The sequence below is a fragment of the Microcebus murinus genome, chromosome 21 (assembly GCF_040939455.1).
Source record: "Microcebus murinus isolate Inina chromosome 21, M.murinus_Inina_mat1.0, whole genome shotgun sequence".
Classification (NCBI taxonomy): Eukaryota; Metazoa; Chordata; class Mammalia; order Primates; family Cheirogaleidae; genus Microcebus; species Microcebus murinus.
In genome coordinates, this window is record NC_134124.1 from 16,703,497 (window position 1) to 16,722,701 (window position 19,205).

At 56.6% G+C, this 19,205-nt stretch overlaps 1 protein-coding gene across 5 annotated transcripts in view; it reads left to right on the plus strand.

Annotated features, from left to right (window-relative positions):
* The window catches only part of NDST1 (N-deacetylase and N-sulfotransferase 1), a 65,381-nt gene that overhangs the window by 7,650 nt on the left and 38,526 nt on the right, over positions 1-19,205 (plus strand). For 2 of the 5 annotated variants that reach the window (XM_012791059.3, XM_012791037.3), the window contains exon 2: positions 14,055-14,117. The exons of 2 other annotated variants lie outside the window; for them this stretch is intronic. The gene's annotated coding sequence lies outside the window, so the exon portion shown is untranslated. Of the gene's footprint in view, positions 1-14,054; positions 14,118-14,976; positions 16,327-19,205 lie in introns of those variants that run through there. One more of the 5 variants, XM_012791067.3, reaches the window with a different exon arrangement.

Below are 19,205 nucleotides of genomic sequence, written 5' to 3' on the forward strand. Positions count from 1 at the left end.
TCGAACTGCTGACTTCGAGCGATCCTCCCGCCTCGGCCTCCCAGAGTGCTAGGATTACAGGCGTGAGCCACGGCGCCCGGCCCTGCTCCTGCTTTTATAGGAGTATAAGCATCGTCTGTTCACAGAAGCTCTACCTGCTTCACCTGCAGGCTGACTCAGTGGTTCTCAAAGTTGGGTTCCGGACCAGTAGCATCAGCATTCCCTGGGAACTAGGTCGACGTGCAAATTGGCTGTATCCTGACCTACTGAATCAGATACTCCGGGAGGTGGGATTCAGCAATCTGTTTTAAGAAGCCAGGTGATTCTGATGCTTGCTGAAATTTGAGAAACACTGGGTTGGGGCATAAAAAAAAATCACTGCATCTTTCCCTAGACTCTCCTGTTTTCAGCATATTCAGACACCCAGCAGATGCGGGGGACACAGAGGAAAGCCTAGTTTCTCTCTACCCTGTCTTCAAGGAGCCACCATCTTGTAAGAGCCTCGGGAAACGATCTTGTGACACAGTGATGGCTACGACAGAGCCCCACCGTGATTTCAGGAGATGTTGCTGGGGCAACTTGAGTAGGGCAGGTTTGGGGACCTAAAGAGTGAGGGAAGTTTTGTAGGTGGCAGGAAGGGGTTCTGGGAACACACCAGCTCTGCTCTGGGGCTGGTGTTGGGAGGGGGCCAGGCAGAGAGTGAGGGCCCTGCCTTAGAGAACCGTGTGCTGGGCTGTGTGTGCCAGTGCACGCATGTGCGCGTCCAGTGGCCAGGTGGGGTCTGAGAGGGTTGAGGGGCCTTAGCTATCCCCAGTCCAGTGGGTTTAAGCATCTAAATAATATATATATATATATATATATATATATTTTGAGACAGAGTCTTACTCTGTTTCCTAGGCTAGAGTGCCGTGGCATCAGCCTAGCTCATAGCAACCTCAAACTCCTAGGCTTAAGCAATCCTCCTGCCTCAGCCTCCCAAGTAGCTGGGACTACAGGCATGCACCACCATACCTGGCTAATTTTTTTTCTATATATTTTTAGTTGTCCAGCCAATTTTCTATTTTTTTAGTACAGATGGGGTCTTGCTCTTGCTCAGGCTGGTCTAGAACTCCTGAGCTCAAACGATCCATCTGCCTCAGCCTCCCAGAGTGCTGGAATTACAGGTGTGAGCCACCGCGCCCAGCCGCATATAAATAATTTTGATAATGAAGATTATACTCACTGCTCACATTTATTGACAGCGTATAAATGCTTACTAGGCCCTTCCATACCACCTTGTGTGGAGTAAACTCAGAGCAATCACATAAGGTAGGCACTGTTATTGTGCCCATTTGATAGATGAAATACCAAGGCCAGACAGCTATATGGAGGTAGATCTAGGAATTCCATAGGGGTACTTAGAAACATGCTCTCATTGGGAGAAGGGCAAAGGGGGATTGTCATGGAGGGCTTGTGTAGCAGGCACAACTTAGATTGGCTTTCTAGAGATGTCCCCAAACATAGTCTATCAAATGCATGAATTAGGCTTTGGGGGAGGGCTGATGGGATTGTTTTGGGGTGGTTCGGGCTCCAGCCTCCAAGTTAGTGCCTCCACTGCAGGCATTGTTATTCTGTTTTGTGGATGAGCCATACGAGGCTCAAAGAGATTCAGGCCGGACACTGTGCCTGTAATCCTAGTACTTTGGGAGGCCAAGGCAGGAGGATCACTTGAGATCAGGAGTTCGAGACCAGCCTGAGCAAGAGCGAGATCCTGTCTTTACTGAAAATAGAAAAATTAGCTGGGCATGGTGGCACATGCATTTAGTCCCAGCTACTTGGGAGGCTGAGGCAGGAGGATCGCCCGAGCCCAGGAGTTTGAGGTTGCTGTGAGCTAGGCTGATGCCATGGCACTCGCTGGGGGAAAAGAGTGAGATTCCATCAAAAAAAAAAAAAAAGAGATTCAATGGTGAGTTCAAGGTCCCGTAGCTAGGGCGAGAGATCAAATCAGAAAAGTGAATCTCCTTTGGTTCTATCAGGAAGGGGTGTGAGGTTCAAGATCAGAGCCTGAAGTCCACTCTGCTGTTCTTTCCTGCCCAAGGGTCCCCAGGCTACTGCCTAGGAGGCCAAGGGCCTCCCTGACACAATGCAGGAACCTCTGCATTTCTCAGTTAGGGCACTGAGGCCCAGAGAGGGGCAGGGACACGCCCCTGGCCACAGCGAGTCAGAGTTACACTGAGCCCAGAGCCCAGAATCGTCTCTGTTCTGACCCAGGGTAGGGTTTGTTTCCCAAAAAGCGATTCTGCCCCACCCCATCTTTGGCAGGCTGGGTGGCCAAGGCCCTCAGGGTGGCCCAGAGCCATTCTGGGGGCAGAGATGGGGGTGCCCTGGGCGAAGGCTGCCAAGAAGGGGTGGGGCAGCTTCAAGAGGAAGAACACCAAGAAGCCCGGACCCCAGGCGGAAACCAAATGTATTTTCTAGGTCCTGAGAGGATATTTGGAACAATGGAAGTGGGATGGGGGAAGTTGGACTATACAAAGGGCTTCTTGACATCCTTAAACAACGAAAAAAAGTAGAGGCTTTAGGTTTGACTTTTGTTTCTCTGAAGGATGTTTATGTAACTTCCTGAAAGCAGGGTCCCAGAGCTCTGTGCAGTTTGTCGGGGGCGTCTATGGACTGGGGCTGTGGCGCTGGGAAGGACTGAGCGGGTGGCCTCCCATTGTACGGTTGGTGAAGTGGAAGCTTCGAGGTGAGAGGGCCTGTTTGGGCTCACACAGTGAGGCTTGCCAGGGGGCTGTTCAACTTGACTGAGTCCCCCCAGGGCCCCCGCTGGCATGGAGGCTGGGCAGGGGCTGCGGTGGTCCCCTTTGGAAACGCATGCAGCTGCTGGGGTTGGGGTAAGGCTGGGTCTGGTCTCCAGCGAGGTGGGCCCCCTGGTGGGGAAGAGCCCGAGCTGGTGCGCTTGGTGATGCCACCCCCATCCAGATGCCGGGCCCAGCTGTGCTCGTCTGCCTAGCAGCTGGGAGCGGTGAGTCACACCCAGTGGGTACAGAGGCGCAGGCCATTGTGTGTCGTGATTCATTCTGTTCTCCCAGCCCTGAAGGGATGACTAGGCCCTGAGCCTCGATTCATGCCCACGCCCGTGGATGCAGGCTGCTGTGGGTTTGGGCTCCGAGTTTGCAGAAATGAGGGGCCCACAGGGCCCGGGAGAGTCTTTTCCCTCTACCGCCGCCTGTCTCTTGAGTATCCCGTGATCTTGACCTGTTCTTTCCCACCAGTGCAGAGGTCTGTGGGCCCGAAGTCAGGTGCAACATTTAGTAGGCATTTCTGTGCTTGCCTTTTCCGAAGACAGAGTCTGTGGGTTCCATCAAGTTGTCAGAAGCCCGGGTGTCCCTGGGAGTGCTGACGGGGGCTGCAGGCTTGAGAGGCTGTGGCAGCGAGGTGCAAGCAGAAAGTAGCCTGCTGGCAGTGTGGCATCGAGGTTTGGGGTGTGGTCTCGGAGACCCGCTGTTGGCTTCTAAGCCAGCTCCTCCACTTGCCTTGGGTAAGTTACTTTGCCTGTGCTTCCATGTCCTCATCTGTAAAATGGCAATAATCATGTTTAGCTCATGGGGTTACAGTTAGGCTTTTAGATAAGATAATGTGTGTAAAGGACTTATCTCAGTGCCTGGTACAAAGTAATCACGTGGTAAGAGCTTTCTATTATTATTACTTCTAGCTCAGCTGCTCATTTGCTGTGTGGTCCTGTAAATAAATGCCTTATCGTGGGGTCTTAGTCCCCACCCTGGCTCTGCACTCTGTCTTGGGCTTTCCAGGAGCTGCAGGGCAAGGTTGGAGAGCGGGGATGGGCAGGGGACGGGCAGGGGACGGAGGAGAATCCTTTCTGCATTCTGGGCCTCCCCAGCCCAGGCCCTCCCTGGCTTTGTCCCGAGGCAGGGTTATGTAACCAGCCAGCCTGGCCAGGCAGGATTCGCAGCCTCCTCTGTCCCTCCACTGGCTCTTGCCCTCCCTCCCGGCCCCCCGTGGAGCTGTTGTTAGCTGACCCATTCCTCAAGCTCCAGGGATGAAACCGGACCCCAGCTATTCTGCCACCGAGTCAATTTAGTCCTGAGATTTGCTGGGCTGGCAGCCCCTCCTTGTGCCACCTGGAAACAGAACAGAGCTGATGCCTTTGTGCCTCCTTGTTTTGGGGAAAGGCAGGCCATCTAGAAGGCTTGGGTTCTTGGTCCAGTCTGCCAGGTGGTAGGGCCAGGAGGCTCCCGCCATGGCCCCTGTGGCCGCAGTGGTACAGCCCACTCCCACCCCTGCTTGCAGCCCAGCACCAGTGCCTCCTCTCCCAGGAAGCCCTCCCTGATGCCTCAGCTGCAGGGAAGCTGGCCTCCACTGAGCTCCACAGTGTGTACTCTGATCCTCTTAAGAAAACAGAGGCCACAAACTGGCAGGCCACTTCTGCCCTATGGGCAGATTTTGTTTGGCCCATGCCAAATATCGAGCTGGTTGCCAATGGGAGGTTTTACATAAAAGTCCAGACTTCTGGCTTTACTTCAAAAATTGGAAGATAGGCCGGGCGCGGTGGCTCACGCCTGTAATCCTAGCACTCTGGGAGGCCGAGGCGGGCGGATTGCTCGAGGTCAGGAGTTCTAGACCAGCCTGAGCAAGAGCAAGACCCCGTCTCTACTATAAATAGAAAGAAATTAATTGGCCAACTGATATATATAGAAAAAACTAGCCGGGCATGGTGGCACATGCCTGTAGTCCCAGCTACTCGGGAGGCTGAGGCAAGAGGATTGCTTGAGCCCAGGAGTTTGAGGTTGCTGTGAGCGAGGCTGACGCCACGGCACTCACTCTAGCTTGGGCAACAAAGTGAGACCCTGTCTCAAAAAAAAAAAAAAAAATTGGAAGATAGGAAAACCTTGAGCCTATACTCTTCAGTGGCCACTGCTGGAGACGAGGCACTTAAGCTCCACTCTGCCCTAGCCCCAGCCCTGGCCCCAGCCAGCCACTTCATACACTTCCATGATTTTTCAGGTCCCGAGAGGCATCTGAGTTTGCAGCCCTGTGCTTAAGGTGTGGACAACTTTCTCTTCTGTGTTGTTCCTTTGTGGGCTCTTTGAGGGCAGTGGGGGCCGGAGGCTGACTCACTTATGTGTACCTGGAAGCATTGTGCATAGGCTCAGGGCCGGGTACTGAACAGGAGCATAATAAGTGCTTCCTGTGTGAAGGAAGGCATGGCAGTGCTCTGTCCTGCCAGCCGTGAGGGTTCCATTTACTAGAGGTGTCTGGATCAGCCTGCCCTGTGGCCCTGGCATCCTCCCCGCAGATAAGCTCTGGCTGCTTAGCCACTGACCCAGGCAGCTTCTTAAGCTGCGGATAAACAGTGCCTGAAAGTTGTCCCCGCGCTGCAGTATGACAGGAGAGGAGCATTTCACCTGCACCTGTCCCCAGGTTTCCCTCTCACAGGGGGCTTGGAGGAGTTTGGGGAGGGGGAGGACCGGGCTCGGCAGCCTTCAGAGACTGTCAGGTCCAGACCTGTGTGTCCTGGGGGTTGTGGGTCAGTTCAGGTGTCGCTGGTCTGGGCTTCCTGACCGTGGGCCTTTCTCAGCTTGCTTCTCCTCCTAGAGCGTGTTACTTTATCCACCAGCTCCTTCATCCGGCTGTCTGACCCTTCAAGGTTTGTTTGGCTCTTTTAACTGAAATCGTAACTGTCCCCCAAGGCCTAAGATGTTCCTCCTAGAGATCTTAGCTGAGAGGTTGCAGTGGTTCTGGGTACAAGAAGAGCCTGGGAAGCGTGCAAAAAACGCACACAGATTTCTGTCCCGTTCCCCCCTCGCAGCTCCCCATTCCTTCAGCCTAGGGTGAGCCTCCGCTCCCCAGAAGATTCAGAATCAGGGGGGCCAGTAGACCGAGCCAGAGGACCCTGTCGTCGTGCACAGAGCCCAGGCGTGACATCAGCATGTCCCTTTCTGTCTCTGGGCTTCTTTTCGCCCTCTGCGCTAACATGCTGGCTCCTCCTGGTTGTTGGGCTGAGGGCCTTGTGCGCCATCCTTGGGGAGGATAACAGAAGGGCCCAGGGCAGGTGCCGGTGTCTGGGTGCGGTGAGTGCTCCCAGCCCTGGCCCCCACCCGGCCAGGCCCAGAGGAGTTTCACGTTCACACTGGGTAACAGCTTGGGAGAGGAGTGCTCTGATCCAGGGGACAGGGCAGGCTGGACGCCCGGGTCGAAGTGGGCAGGGGCTGTGCCAGGTATCAGGCCTTGCCTGGGTGGCTCAGTGACCTGGGTGGCTCAGTGACCTGGGTGGCTCAGTGACCTGGCTACAGGCTGAGGGGCTCCCTGCTGTGTGGTCCTGTGGCCGGTAGGCTGAGACATCAAGGGTGGGCCCGAACAAGCTGTTTACAGCTGGGTAAACTGAGGTACACAGAGGGAGGAGACCCTCCTGATGTCACACATGAGCATGTGGAAAGTCGTGCTGGGACCCCAGGTCTTCCGACACCAGGCCAGGCCATGCTCCTCCGGCCCCACCTCCCTCCGCAGGGCCAGCTGCGGACAGTCATCTGATTGTCTGTGACCACCTGGTTAGAGCTGGAAGAGTGAACCATGGTCACAGCCACCCTAGAGGCACGAAACCGGTTGGGTGTGCAAATTACCACTCAGACATCCTCCATCTCTCTTTTTTTTTTTTTTTTTTGAGACAGAGTCTCGCTTTGTTGTCCAGGCTAGAGTGAGTGCCGTGGCGTCAGCCTAGCTCACAGCAACCTCACACTCCTGGGCTCCAGCGATCCTTCTGCCTCAGCCTCCTGAGTAGCTGGGACTACAGGCATGCGCCACCATGCCCGGCTAATTTTTTATATACATATCAGTTGGCCAATTAATTTCTTTCTATTTATAGTAGAGACGGGGGTCTCGCTCAGGCTCAGGCTGGTTTTGAACTCCTGACCTTGAGCAATCCGCCCACCTCGGCCTCCCAGAGAGCTAAGGATTACAGGCGTGAGCCACCTCGCCCGGCCTCTTTTTTTGTTTTTCCTTAAACTGTCTCTAATGGGCCCGCTGCCCCTGTGCCCGCTTCTGCCTGGCACTGGGCTTCATGCTCTTTATTCTAAGAACAAAGCTTCCTTCTGACGGCCGCCCTGCTGACCACAGGACAAGGGCAGGCGTGGCACGGCCTCCCCCCTCTGCGTCCTCTTGCTGGGAGCACAGGGCAGGCAGCCACGGGCAGATGCCAGGCCCCGGCCACTGGTGGGCTGTCAGGGAGCATGGTGGCAGCCCAGTTCATGTTCCCTCTAGTGGCCCAGGTGCCAGCACCCAGAAGTTCTCCTCCCATGGCCAAAAGGATGGGCAAAGGCCCCAGACAGGGACAAATGCAGAGTCCTGTCCATTGGTCCCAACGGTATTTGTCCCAGCACAGGACTGGGGACTTGGCCGGGAGCTGGTCATGTGAGACCTCCGGATTCAGCGGGTGCAGGTGGCGTATCACACCCGCCCCCAGCTAACCCTGATCTCCGGAGGCCAAAGGTGTGTTTGGATGAGGGAAGGAATAGTCCCTCATTCCGCAGTCTTATTAAACATCACTTTGGTCCCCGCCCTTCTCTAGGCACTAGGACATGGTGGTGAGCGAAACAGACCAAGTCCCTGTTGGACGTGGGGCTGACATGCGAGTGGTGGGACGGGACCAGCAGACCCGCAGACATGTCGGTTCCTCAGGTGCCCAGACGTGCCTGGAAGAAACATAAAGCTGGATGGGGGGAGTAGCAAGTGTGATTTGAGGGAGTGGCCCTGCCACGGCAGGTGGTCAGGGAAGGTCCCTGGTGGGGGGGGGGGGGATCTGGGAAGAGCTTCTAGGCAGAGGGCGCAGCCAGCAGAGGCGTCCCGGCAGGAGGGCGTGGGCGGGGCGTGAGGAATAGCCAGGAGGCGGGGGTGGCTGGGTGGAAGGAGTAAGTCACTGTGGTCAGAGATGGGGTCAGAGATGGGGCCGAGGGCTCAGGGCAGCAGATCGGGCTAGGCTTCCTGGCTTACCCAGAGGACTCTGTTTTTTAAGTCTGAGTGATAGGAAGCTGTGGGGGGCTTGGGTCTGAGGACTGACATACATTTTAGAGAGACCGTGTGGAGGGTGGCAGGGGTGGGCGTGGGACCACCGGCCAGGAGGCTGCTGCACTCGCAGCGCGAGGGAGGACAGGCCGGCCCGTGGCAGGGACGGCGGGGAGGCAAACTGGGGCTGGGCTCTGGATTTATTTTGCAGGATGAGCTGATGGGATTTGCTGGTGGATTAGATACGGGGTGCGAGGAGGAGAGGGTGTTGACCGCGAGGACAGCGTTGCTATTTACTGAGACAGGGAAGGCTGCAGGGCAGGCAGGTTTGGGGAGAGAAATGGAGATTTCGGGTCAGCTGTGTCAGGTGGGGGCCTGCGCTGGTGGTGGGAGGGCACATGGGGCCGGGGCCCTCCCTCTTCCTGTTGCTGCCCGGGCTATTCCTGCAGGGTGCCTGGGGGTGGTGCGTAGGGTGCACCCCCACGCTGGGAGCAAACGTGTCCTGCTCCCTCACGTGCCTGTTCCTCTCTGCAGACCTCCCCCTGCTTCCCCTTCCTTCTGGACAGAGGAGGAGGAAGATTCTGAGTCTCCCATTGTCACAGGGGAGGTCCCGTCCCAGCCCTGCTGCCTGGCATGTCTTGTGGGCGGGAGTTCCTTCCGGGGCGGAGGGGGGGACGGAAGGGAGGCTGGAGACCTCAGGCCTTATCCTGGCTCTGCTGCCAACAGAGAGAGCTCTGTGCCTTGGTTTCCCCTCCTGTACATAGAAGTGTTGGGCCGGCTCCAGAGTTCAAAGGGTGGCAGGGAGCATTTGAGGAGGCGCGTGGAGTCAGGCAGGCGTGAGTGCGAATGCTCCTTGGCTGTGAGACTCTGGGCAAGTGATGTAACCTCTCTGAGCCAATAATTTCTCGTCTGTAAAAATGGGCCAATTATAGGAGCTGCTTCACAGGTTTACAGTGAGGGTTACGTGAGAAAATGTCCATGACGCACTTAGCGAGGCATTGGCACGCCCCGTCAACAGAGGCTGTGTCAGTGACCCGTGTGGCCGGTCGGGTTCGGGGGCCTTGCCCAGTGGGTGGCAGGTTGGTGAACAGGCGTGTGGTTCGCTGGGGCAGCTGTGAGTGTGGGGACTTGGGCTGAGTGCTTTCAGTAAGTCCCTGTACCCTCTGCCTTGCAGAGGAGAGCTAAGGGCTGCTGAAATGGACTCTGTCCCCTGCCCCAGCCGAGGTCCTCACTGCCCTGGCACGGGCAGCCTCTGTCTTGCACAGGGCCCTTGGGACTGGGGGTGGTCATTGTCCTTAAGGTCTCCTATAGGACTCCTTGTCTCTGCATCCCAGTGGCCGGCCTTCAGGGAATTGGGAGTGAGGGCTTGGGAGGGGGGTGGGTGAATTGAGTGGACCGAAGTTGCATGCAGGGTTCTGGACAGGGCTGGCGGGGCGGGGCAGGGCAGGGCCTGGAGTGGCATTCCCCTGGGCACTTGGCGTGACCCCGGTTCCTGGGCTGGGTCCAGGCCGGGTGGTGCTTGCTCCAGTGGAGCCATGGAGAGGTTGACAATGGGCGGAATGTGGCCCTCTCAGGACCCACACTTCACTGGTGCCCAGGCATGCCAGCCAAGCCCTCTGCTTCTCCAAGCCTGTTTCCAAGCAGTCGAGCTGTGCCAGGACGGCCAAGGACATTTCAGAGTCCCCGGGGCTCACAGCCAGGCCGTCTCCAGGCATTGCCTGTTTTCCCAGGGACCTAGAGTCTTTAGGGATGGAGTGGGTTTTGGAGATATTCCAGGGACTTTTCTTAACAGCCGGGTAAATTGAGGTCCAGAGAGAGCAAGATACTTGACCAAGGTCTCACAAGGCCGCCTCCCTCATATCTGTCACCTCCCTCTGTTCCCAGGTCCCTTGCTCAGACTCCTGGCCTTCTGCCCGGACGTTTGTAACAGCTTCCCTCTTGTGGGCTCCCTTAGAGTTTTGTTTGTCCTTCCATTATCGTAATCATGCCATAACCTGCCAGGCACACACGCTGTTTGGTGTGTCTGCCTCCTGTCCCCTCCAGGAACTGCCTGGGACAGTCTCCCAGACAGAGCTGCACAGCGCAGGGGTTTAGGCCCCAGGCTCTGGGGCACACCGAGCTTGGTTTGAATGCCAGCTCTGCCCCTTCTGGCGCGGTGACCCTGGACATGATACCTGACATCGCTGAGCCTCCGTGTCTCTGGTCTGTGCAATGAAAACAGGTGCGGTGCTGAATTTACGGGGATGTCGAGATGGTTAAATGAGATAATACGTGAAGTGCCGAGTACAATACCTGGCACTGAGTAAACTCTCAAAATGACCAAAAACGACCAAAAATGGTCATTGTTGTCCCAAAGGCCCAGCCAGTGCTGGTTGACCTGGAAAGTCGAGAGCACGGAGGGGCAGGCGCAGCCCTGGGCAGGGAGGCAGAGGATGTGGGCCCCAAGTTCATCTCAGACAGTGCCTCCTTGTGTGCTTCTTGGGAAGTCGCTTGTCTTCCAGGAAGCCCACTTTCCTCTTCTGAGAAAGGAGGAAGAAATCCCCACTACACTTTTATAAATTGGCATGTGACACCAAAGCAACGCCTGTGAAAAAGCTTCGTTCACATCTGTGCAACGATTTAGAAATGACCCAGCGGTGGTTGTGGTGTGCTGCTGGCAGTGAGCGCGTCGTAGCCACAGCTGCGGACAGAGGGCCGGGCTGGAGGCCGGTGAGTCTGCGGAATGCTCAGTGCCCCCGCAGATGTCCCCGTCCCCGCCTGGCCACCAGCCTGCCTGCACGCTAGCCTCGGCATTGTATGCTGGGACATGTGGGAGGTGCAAAGAGCCGATGGCATTTTCCTGGCCCCGGTAGGTTTTGGGCTATCTGTGACTGATGCCAGGGAATGTGGGGATTAAGAGCCAGACGGATGCTGGTTCGAATCTCAGCTAAGCACCTCCCAACTGCGAGCCTGAGCAGGTTGCCCAGCCTCTGTGAACCTCAGTTTCCACGTTTGTGAAATGAGGCCCCGAGGAAGGGGAGGGCAAGCATTTAGCAAAGGGCCCAGCACATGCTGGTATAGGGTAGTCGTATAATGTGCATTCGGCGTGGAACACGGGGACAGATGGGCTTATCCACAGCAGGGAGCTGGGACTGTCGTACCTGTTGCTGGGGGTTGCTGCAGAGGTCAGGTACGCTCCCCGCAGAATCACCCAGTTTTGAGTTAGGAGGGTCCATGGGATCATCTGGCACAATTCCATTTTTTAAATTAATTAATTTTCTATTCTATTTACTTATTTTTTTGAGATGGGGTCTCTGTTGTCCAGTCTGGAGTGCAGTGGCATGATCATAGCTCACTGCAGCCTCAGACTCCTAGGTTCAATCGATCCTCCCATCTCAGCCTCCTGAGTATCTGGGACTACAGGTACAGGCCACCAGGCCCGGCTAATTTTTTTCTTACTTTTTTTGTAGAGACAGAGTCTTGCTATGTCACCCAGGCTGGTTTTGAACTCCTGACCTCAAGTGATCCTGTCACCTCACCTAAAGTGATCCTCTCGCCTTGGCCTCTCAAAGTGCTGGGAATACTAGGTGTGAACCATGGCACCCGGCCAAAAGTAAAAGGTGCTGTGGCTCACATCTATACTCCCAGCACTTTGGGAGGCTGAGGCAGGAGGATCACCAGGAGTTCAGGCTGCAGTGAGCTTTGAATGCTCCAGTGCACTTCAGTTTGGGTGACAGAGCAAGATCCTGTCTCTAAAAAAAAAAAAAGTTAAAATAAATTTTACTTGTTTAAATTTTTAAATATTTGTTTATTTTTGAGATCACTATTTTTTTGTTGTTGTTGTTATTGTTTTGAGAGTCTCAGTCTGTTGCCTGGGCTAGAGTGCTGTGGCATCAACCTAGCTCACAGCAAACTCAGACTCCTGGGCTCAAGTGATCCTCCTGCCTCAGCCTCCTGAGTAACTGGGACTACAGGCGTGTGCCACCATGCCCGGCTAATTTTTCTATTTTTAGTAGAGATGGGATCTTTCTCTTTCTCAGGCTGATCTTGAATTCCTGACCTCAAGCAATCCTCCTGCCTGGGCCTCACAGAGTGCTAGGATTATAGGTGTGAGCCACTATGCCCAGCCAAAATTTCCTTTTTTAGGGATGGAGTCTTGCTATGTTGCCCAGGCTGGACTTGAACTCCTGGGCTCAAGCAGCCCTCCAGCCTCAGGCTCCCGAGGAGCTGGGATTACAGGTGTGGGCCACCAAGCCCAGTATTGTGATTCCATTTTATGTGAACAGAGCAAGGCCCAGAAAGGGGTGGTGCTTGCCTGCGGTCTCAGGCAGCTGGTGCGAGGCTGGGAATAGGGGCATAGGTGCCTGTGGGCATCTAGGTGCAGAGAATCAGGAGGCGCCTGAGCGCAGACCTGGGTTAGTGCTTCATCTGGGACTTGAACTTCACCTAGGTCTTCTGACCCTGTGAACCGTTCGGGACCCCTGTGAGGCACCTTCTAGAGTCTCACCGAGGCCTGTGGGGCCCTTTAAAAGGAGGCTGGGTGAAGTCGGTCACCGGGCGCTTTTTGCTGTGTGCCTGCTCTCTAGCTGTCTGTGTTCTGGAGAAATCCAGGCCTCCTGCACACCTACCCCGGCTCCCGCCCCTCCGTCCGCCAGCTGCGCCTCCGTGTCAGTGCGTGGAGCCCCTCACGCCCGAGGTGTGTTGGCAGCAGGCTCTCGTCCTAGCGACAAGCCCCAGCGAGTCTGCAGGGAACAGGCTGCTTTCATGTGGGCCTCGGTGAAGCCCCTTGGTCTCAGCAGGCCCCTTGTCCTGCCCGCCAGGCCTCGGGGAGATTAGGGGGCTTCTGCGGCTCCAAGGCCCTCAAAGCTTTTCCCTTCCTCTGTGTCATCCCCAGCCCGCCCGACTGCCTCCTCTCTGGCCACCGCCTGAAGGCTTTTCGGTTTTCCCGGGGCTTTGGTATCTTCCGGCGTGTGCTGGTCTTGGGGTGTCCACCTGGGCAAGTCTCCCTGTCACCACTGCGGGGCCTCGGGTCACTTCTCAAGAGGTGGCCAAGGCTGCTGATCCCTGGAAGGGGCTCCTAGGGTTTCCCTGGGGCTGGTGGGACCCTTGGCCACCCTTATGGGGTGACACAAGGTGCCTGGACAGCCAGACCGGTCTCCATCCCTCAACACCCCACACATAAACACACCACTCTTCTTTCTATTTTTTCCCTACTGCAGCTCTTGGGCCCTGAAATTCTACCATTAGCAAATTGCCTTGTGCTTCCCTGGCGTCCTCTAAGAAGGCAAGTGCCTTTTCAGGTGGACACTTTTAAGTGAACACAGACAGACGTCAAGACGCAAACCCAGCTGGCCTGGCCCTCTGCCAGCTTGCCGTGCCACCGCGGCCAGGCCGCTTCTCCTGTCTGGGCCTGGGCTTTTCGAGGCCCTGTTCAACTCTAGCATGTTGACACTCTGGCACGGATCCTAACACCCGCCACACCTTTGTCCGTCACTCTTCTTCCTCCTCTGCAGGGTGGGGCAATGGGAAGGGCCTGGTAGCTGGGCTGGGCTGGGGGCGGGGCCAGAAGCCAGCATCCTATCAGCTGGGCGCATCAGGACGACTCTTTTCCCCAGGACAGGTGGGGAAACTGAAGTCAGGAGCAGGCAGGGCCTTCCGTGAGGTTGCATAGAAAGTTAGGCAGGGCTGGAACCAGAGCCCAGTTACCCTTATTATTGCCCGCAAGGGCTCCTCCATTCTGGCTCCCGCCTGTCCTGAGAGGGACCAGGGCACCCCTTGGCATGGGGTCAGGGACATGCTTCTCCTCTTCCAGGGACGGCCTCTCAATGCAGGGCCCTTGCCTGCTATGGGGACCCTTGGGCGTGGGGCAAAACTGGGGGGGGGGGCACATCTTTCTGAGATGAAGGAGGTGGGCCGCAGGGGCTGGCCGCCCTGACAAGGGAGGTGGCGATGGGGGAGGCTGGAGGCTTCTGGGAACGTGGTTGGTGGCTCAGGGTGCCCTGGGGCTACCTCCCTCCCTCCCTCCCTCCTTCCTTCCCTCCCTCCTGGGGAGGGGACTGGGCTGACAGTAATGCCATTTGTCCTGGCTCTGGGATTAGGTGCAGCCACCGAGAGGACGCAGTGAAGGGGAGCGGAGCCACGCAGCCGGCGCCCGAGCTCCGGTAGGTCTGGCCTTCTCTCCCCGGCTCCCGGCCCTCTGACCACTGTCCCTGGTGCCCTGGTCTGAGTGTGCGTGCGCGTGGTGTGTGTGCATGCACATGCCTACCGGGGCGCTGGGTCCTGTCTGTGCCCAGGGTCACGGGCAGGCTCCTCCAGTGTCCCGGCCCCTGGCTGCCCCACAACGGGGGCCGCTGCTGACCTGGCCGGTTCTTGGTGGAGGAGGAGGAGGAGGGGCTGCGGGACGGGGAGCAAGGGCTCCGTTTCTCTTGCGGCTTCTCCGACAGCGGGGCAAGTCCACAAAGCCACCTGAAGCCAACAGGTCCAGGAGTTAAGGATTGACTTCACAATCCCACAGGGGATGCTGGAATGGGAGGTCCCAGGGCACCCAGATGCTATGGACCCTGAGAGCTGTGGCCTGTCAAAGAAAGTTTCCACACTCTTAACTTGGTTTTTGGTGGCGGCGGCTGATCCCAGCCACCCTGGATTTGTGTGTCTGGGGCATGAGTCCACTAACAGTCATCACATTCTCAGAGGTTTCTGTGACCCCCAGAGGGTCACACGCTCCTGCTCTAGTCCCGCCCGTCGTCTTGCAGGTGAGGAAACAGAGAGGGCAGGGGCTTGCACACAGGGAGTGATGGGGCTTGACTCAGAGGGGACACTTCTCTCTCGTCCCCCGAGTGTTCAGAGCCTGGGGAGGGGCTGGGAGGCCGATGTGGATTCCAGGCTCACGTGGGGTTTGGCTCCTGCATCCATGAGGTGGGGGCCCCTGAGTCTGCCTGCTCCTTGGGGTCTCCCAGGGGCGTCTGCGGCCTGGGGTTGGCTGTGCGAGGGGGGGGGCAGGGCTGGTGGTGACCGGCGCTTCCCAGCTGGTCAGCAGGGACACAGACAGGGGAGAAGCTCAGGGTGTGATACAGTTGTTTTTACTTCATTAGGAATAAATGACAAATACACCGAGTAAGGACTGGGGAGAGCTTGGGGTCGCACCTGGCACGCACCCAGCCCACGAGGCATGCTGGTCACCATTGTCCTGTATGCTGTGCCTGCTGGCTGAGGTCTTCTGCTTCTGGCCCTCACTCCTGCCTCCTCCTTCTTCCTTAGCTGAGACTTCTCCCTGGGGCAGGGGACAGACCCCTTTCTTATATGGGGTTTGTTGTGGGGGTCTCTCTGGCTGAGGAACTGCCTTTTTGGGGGTCCCTGGTGTCCCACTCTGTTGGGGCAGGCTTTCCCAGGAGGCTGAAACTTGCCGTTGCTTGAGAAGCTGGCCCAGCAGTCCCAGGGCTGGTCACCTGCAAGAAGCCTCTCTCCTGGGTGTGGGATGCTGGGCAGCAGGACCGTATAAGAGTTATGAACAGGGGCTCCGAGGTGGGCTGGAAGGGGTGTCCTAACACCAGTTCTGCCCAGCTGTGTGACTTTGAGTCAGTTACTTGCCCTCTCTGAACTTCCATTTCCTTGTCTGTCCAGTGCACATGCCAGCGACACCGCCTCTCAGGGTGGGAGAGTTGAGGGTGGGGGAGCTCAGTCAGTGTTGGCTGGTGTCGGCGAGGGAGGTTATGACATTTGTAGGGAAATGTTTTCTTTCTTTCGATTTTGATCTGAGCCTAAGAAAAATAGTTTGGGATGGATGTGACTCTGTTGTGGGCAGATTTGGCATTTGGGGGGAAAGGGAAGCCCTCTCTTGGGAGGCTTGCATGGGCCACTGAGTGGCATTCCCTGCTGTGGTCCTGACAGCCCAGGTCTGCGTGAGGAGCTCGGTGGGCCGGGGGGAGCTTGTCCTTGGGCCTGGAGGGCGGCTGCTCCTGGCCTGCCCTGTCCCCACACGGCCCCCTCCCCCTCAGGCTGTCTGGTTTGTTTGCTGGGTAAACCTTTTCTTCAGAGCTGGTACAAAGGTAAACTCTCAACCCAAGCCCTGTTGGAAGAAAGACAAATTCTCAACAAGCGAGGTCTAAGTTCCCGAGGCTTTCTGCTGGGCCTTCCCTGCCAGGGAGCCCAGCACCAGCGCCCCGGTTGAGAACCAGGGAGTGAACCAGCGCTTTATACTCTGCTTGCCGATGGATGGGTGATTTGTGGGGCTGCTTCCAAGAAGGATCTATTAGAGGCTGCTTGGGATGTTAAAACACACATAACGTGGACGAAAACAAAAACAGAGAGAACTATTCGAAGGGAGCAGAGAATGGGATATGCGGGGCACCCGGCCAGCGTCAGCTGTCCCAGGTGAGCACAGTCAGGCTGTGGGACTGAGGGACGGACACCCAGGCTCCGGGTTTGTGCTGAAATTGCCATTCACCCCCTCATTAGCTCTGTGGGATGTGGCAAGTCACCGGCCCTCCCTGGGCCTCAGTTCCTCATCTGTGAAATGGGAATACAGGTTGTGGTGCTGTGGTAAGGGCGAAATAGTAGCATGCAATACAGACAGAGTGTGTCTGGTAAGTGGAAGTTAACATTAGTAATGCATTTAGCTTGGAGCTGCCTGGTAGCAGATTCACAGAGGGGGATGAACTTGGCAAAAGCATGTCGCTTTGGAGCACCTACTGTGGGTAGGAGACCGCTTGTGCCTTGGAAGACCTTCGGTGAAGCTGGAGACCGGCATTCTGGTCGTTGTCGTCGTGAGAGCAGCTAACAGCTGGCACTGGACGGTGGGATGCAGAGCAGGAGAGCTGACCGGGACTTCTGAAATCCATGGCCAGCGGAGCCCAGCTCCCTGCTGAGGCTGGCCTTGCAGGAGGAGTGGCAGGGTTTTAACAGACAGGAAAATGGGCCGCAGGAGGTGGGAGTGGGGCCGGCCTGGCCAGTGCAAGGGCAGGGAGGCCTTCCCCCTCTCTGGGCCCCCGTCCCCATGTGCTTACTGTAAGGTGGACTGTGCTGTCTGTGGCCCTGCGACTCTGAGCCAGACTTCCGACAGCCCCTCCCTTGGGGTGGCGGCCCTGGACTTAGGGTGGGGTGACTGACAGGCAGGCGGCAGCCTGGCACCCAGCCAGGCGGCACTGCAGGGGTGGTGGGGGAGGGGCATGCAGCGAATTCCAGCAGAGGAAGGGATTTGCTTCTGGTCTGGCCTCCCTGGGGTGTAATTGGGCTGGAGAAACTCCCGCACAGCTGGGAAGCAAATGTGGAGGATTTTCCTTGCTGCATTGGACCTGGTGGGTGGGGCAGGCCAGGCCGTGGCAGGGTGGCTGCGGAGTGGGGCAGCTGTGGGTGTGCCTGGATGGGCGGGTGGTGTGACTGTGCTGGGGGTGTGACGGGCTGGGAGGGGTTGGGCCAGCTGTGGGGAGTGGCCCTGGGTGTATATGTGGCCACCAGTGCCTGGGCCTGCAGCCGCCACTGCCTCCTCTCCTGCTCGAGTCCCCGCCCAGAGTCCCTGCCAGAGCCCGGGTGCCATTCACATGCTTCTGGGCCTGCTTGCAGGGCTCTTCCTGCGCTGGCCTCCTCTCGGCCACCCCCTGCCCCTTGCCCCTGTGCATGTTGTCCCAATGCCTGTGACAACACCATTTAAGCATGTCACTACCCTGCGAGTTTTCCTGTGGATTCATTTGCGTGTGAGTGGTGTGGTATGGGAGGAGGGTGGCCTGCAGGGGCATGGGCAGCAAGGATGCAGGCTGGAAATAAAATGTGAGAGCTGGGTGAGCATTTGGGGCTGGGGCACCTCGCCCATCCACCCCGCAGCAGCATCACTCCAGAGACCTAAAACCCTGGAGCCCCAAGGCCTCTAGAAACCACTGTGGGAAGGTCTTGGTGGCCACTGCATTTTCAGTGCCCACTTCTGTGCTTGGTACCTAGTGGTGCTCAATAAATGCAGAATAAGGAACAGGGAGTGGATCATTTGCTTGTTCCCAACTCCCAGTGTGATCTCAAACATTTCACTTCTTCCTGGAGCCCATTCTCTTGTCTTCCCTGCTGGCTTCAGCCTGACCTCCCTCCTTCTCTCTTTGTCCACCCACTATTAATTTGATATGTGGTTTGGACCAGTTCCTTCCTGAGCCTCAGTTTCCAAATCTGTTAATGGATAATCATTTTATTAGCCAGGCACTGAGCTCATTGTTTTATACACATCATCTCTCTTTGTCTTGGCAGCAGGCCTGTGAGATAGTTCAGTAGTGTAAACCCTATTTTACAGTTAGGCAAACTGAGGCTCAGAGAGGTTGACAGATTTGCTCAAAGGTCATGCATAGCGCTAGTAAATTATGGAGCCAAGATTCAAGCCCAGGCAGGCTGGCTCCAGTTGAGCCCTTAACTGTGATGCTAGCTGCCAACGCTAGGGTGAGCTAGCGTGATGCACACAGCCCTTCCCAGGATGTCTGCTGGCACACAGTAGGCGCCAAGTACGTGTGAGTTGGGTTATTGGGCACAGCTGGCGTAGTCTCTGCTCCCAGGCAACTCTTATTCTCATTCCTGGAGCCCACCCATTCATCCGGGGCCCAACCTAGACCCCTTTCCTGGCCTCAGTCTCTGGACAGCTTGCTCTGTAAGAGGGTCCTTGCACTTCAGCCCCCTTTTTCTTGTGGGTCCTGGGGAGGATTGTGGGGAACCAGAGCATTTTCGGGTGGGGAGGTGGAATAGGGAGTGACTTTCAACTCCAGAGCAATGGCCACGGTTACCGTGGTATTTCCCGAAAGTGCAGCATTGCCATGGCGTCTCCATGACAACCAGAGCATCTCATTCATTATCCCCAGCACCTTGGCAGGGAAAGCTGGGACTAGGGCTGGAAGAGTGCAGTGGGAGCCTGGCGGAGCGCTGGGGTTCTGGGTGGCTGAGGTTCTGCCTCATGCTCCTGCCTACCCCCAGCCAGGGTTCCCCCACAGGCTCCTCCTCACGGGGTGTGGGTTCAAATTTCAGCTCTGCCACTCTGTGATTTTGGGCAAATGACTTAACCTCTCTGAGCCTCATTTTCCTCAACTGTATATGTGGATAATGACAGGATTAGTTGTAATGATTAAATGAGATGATGCTTAGCACAGCGCCAGGTTAACAGTGGTAGCAGTATTAATAATGATGATGATTATAATGGTGTTGTTATTATTTTTATTACAGAAACCCCTGGGTTTAATGGAGGACTAAAAGATCAAAGACAAAGTCAGGAAGGAAACCTGTTTGAGTCA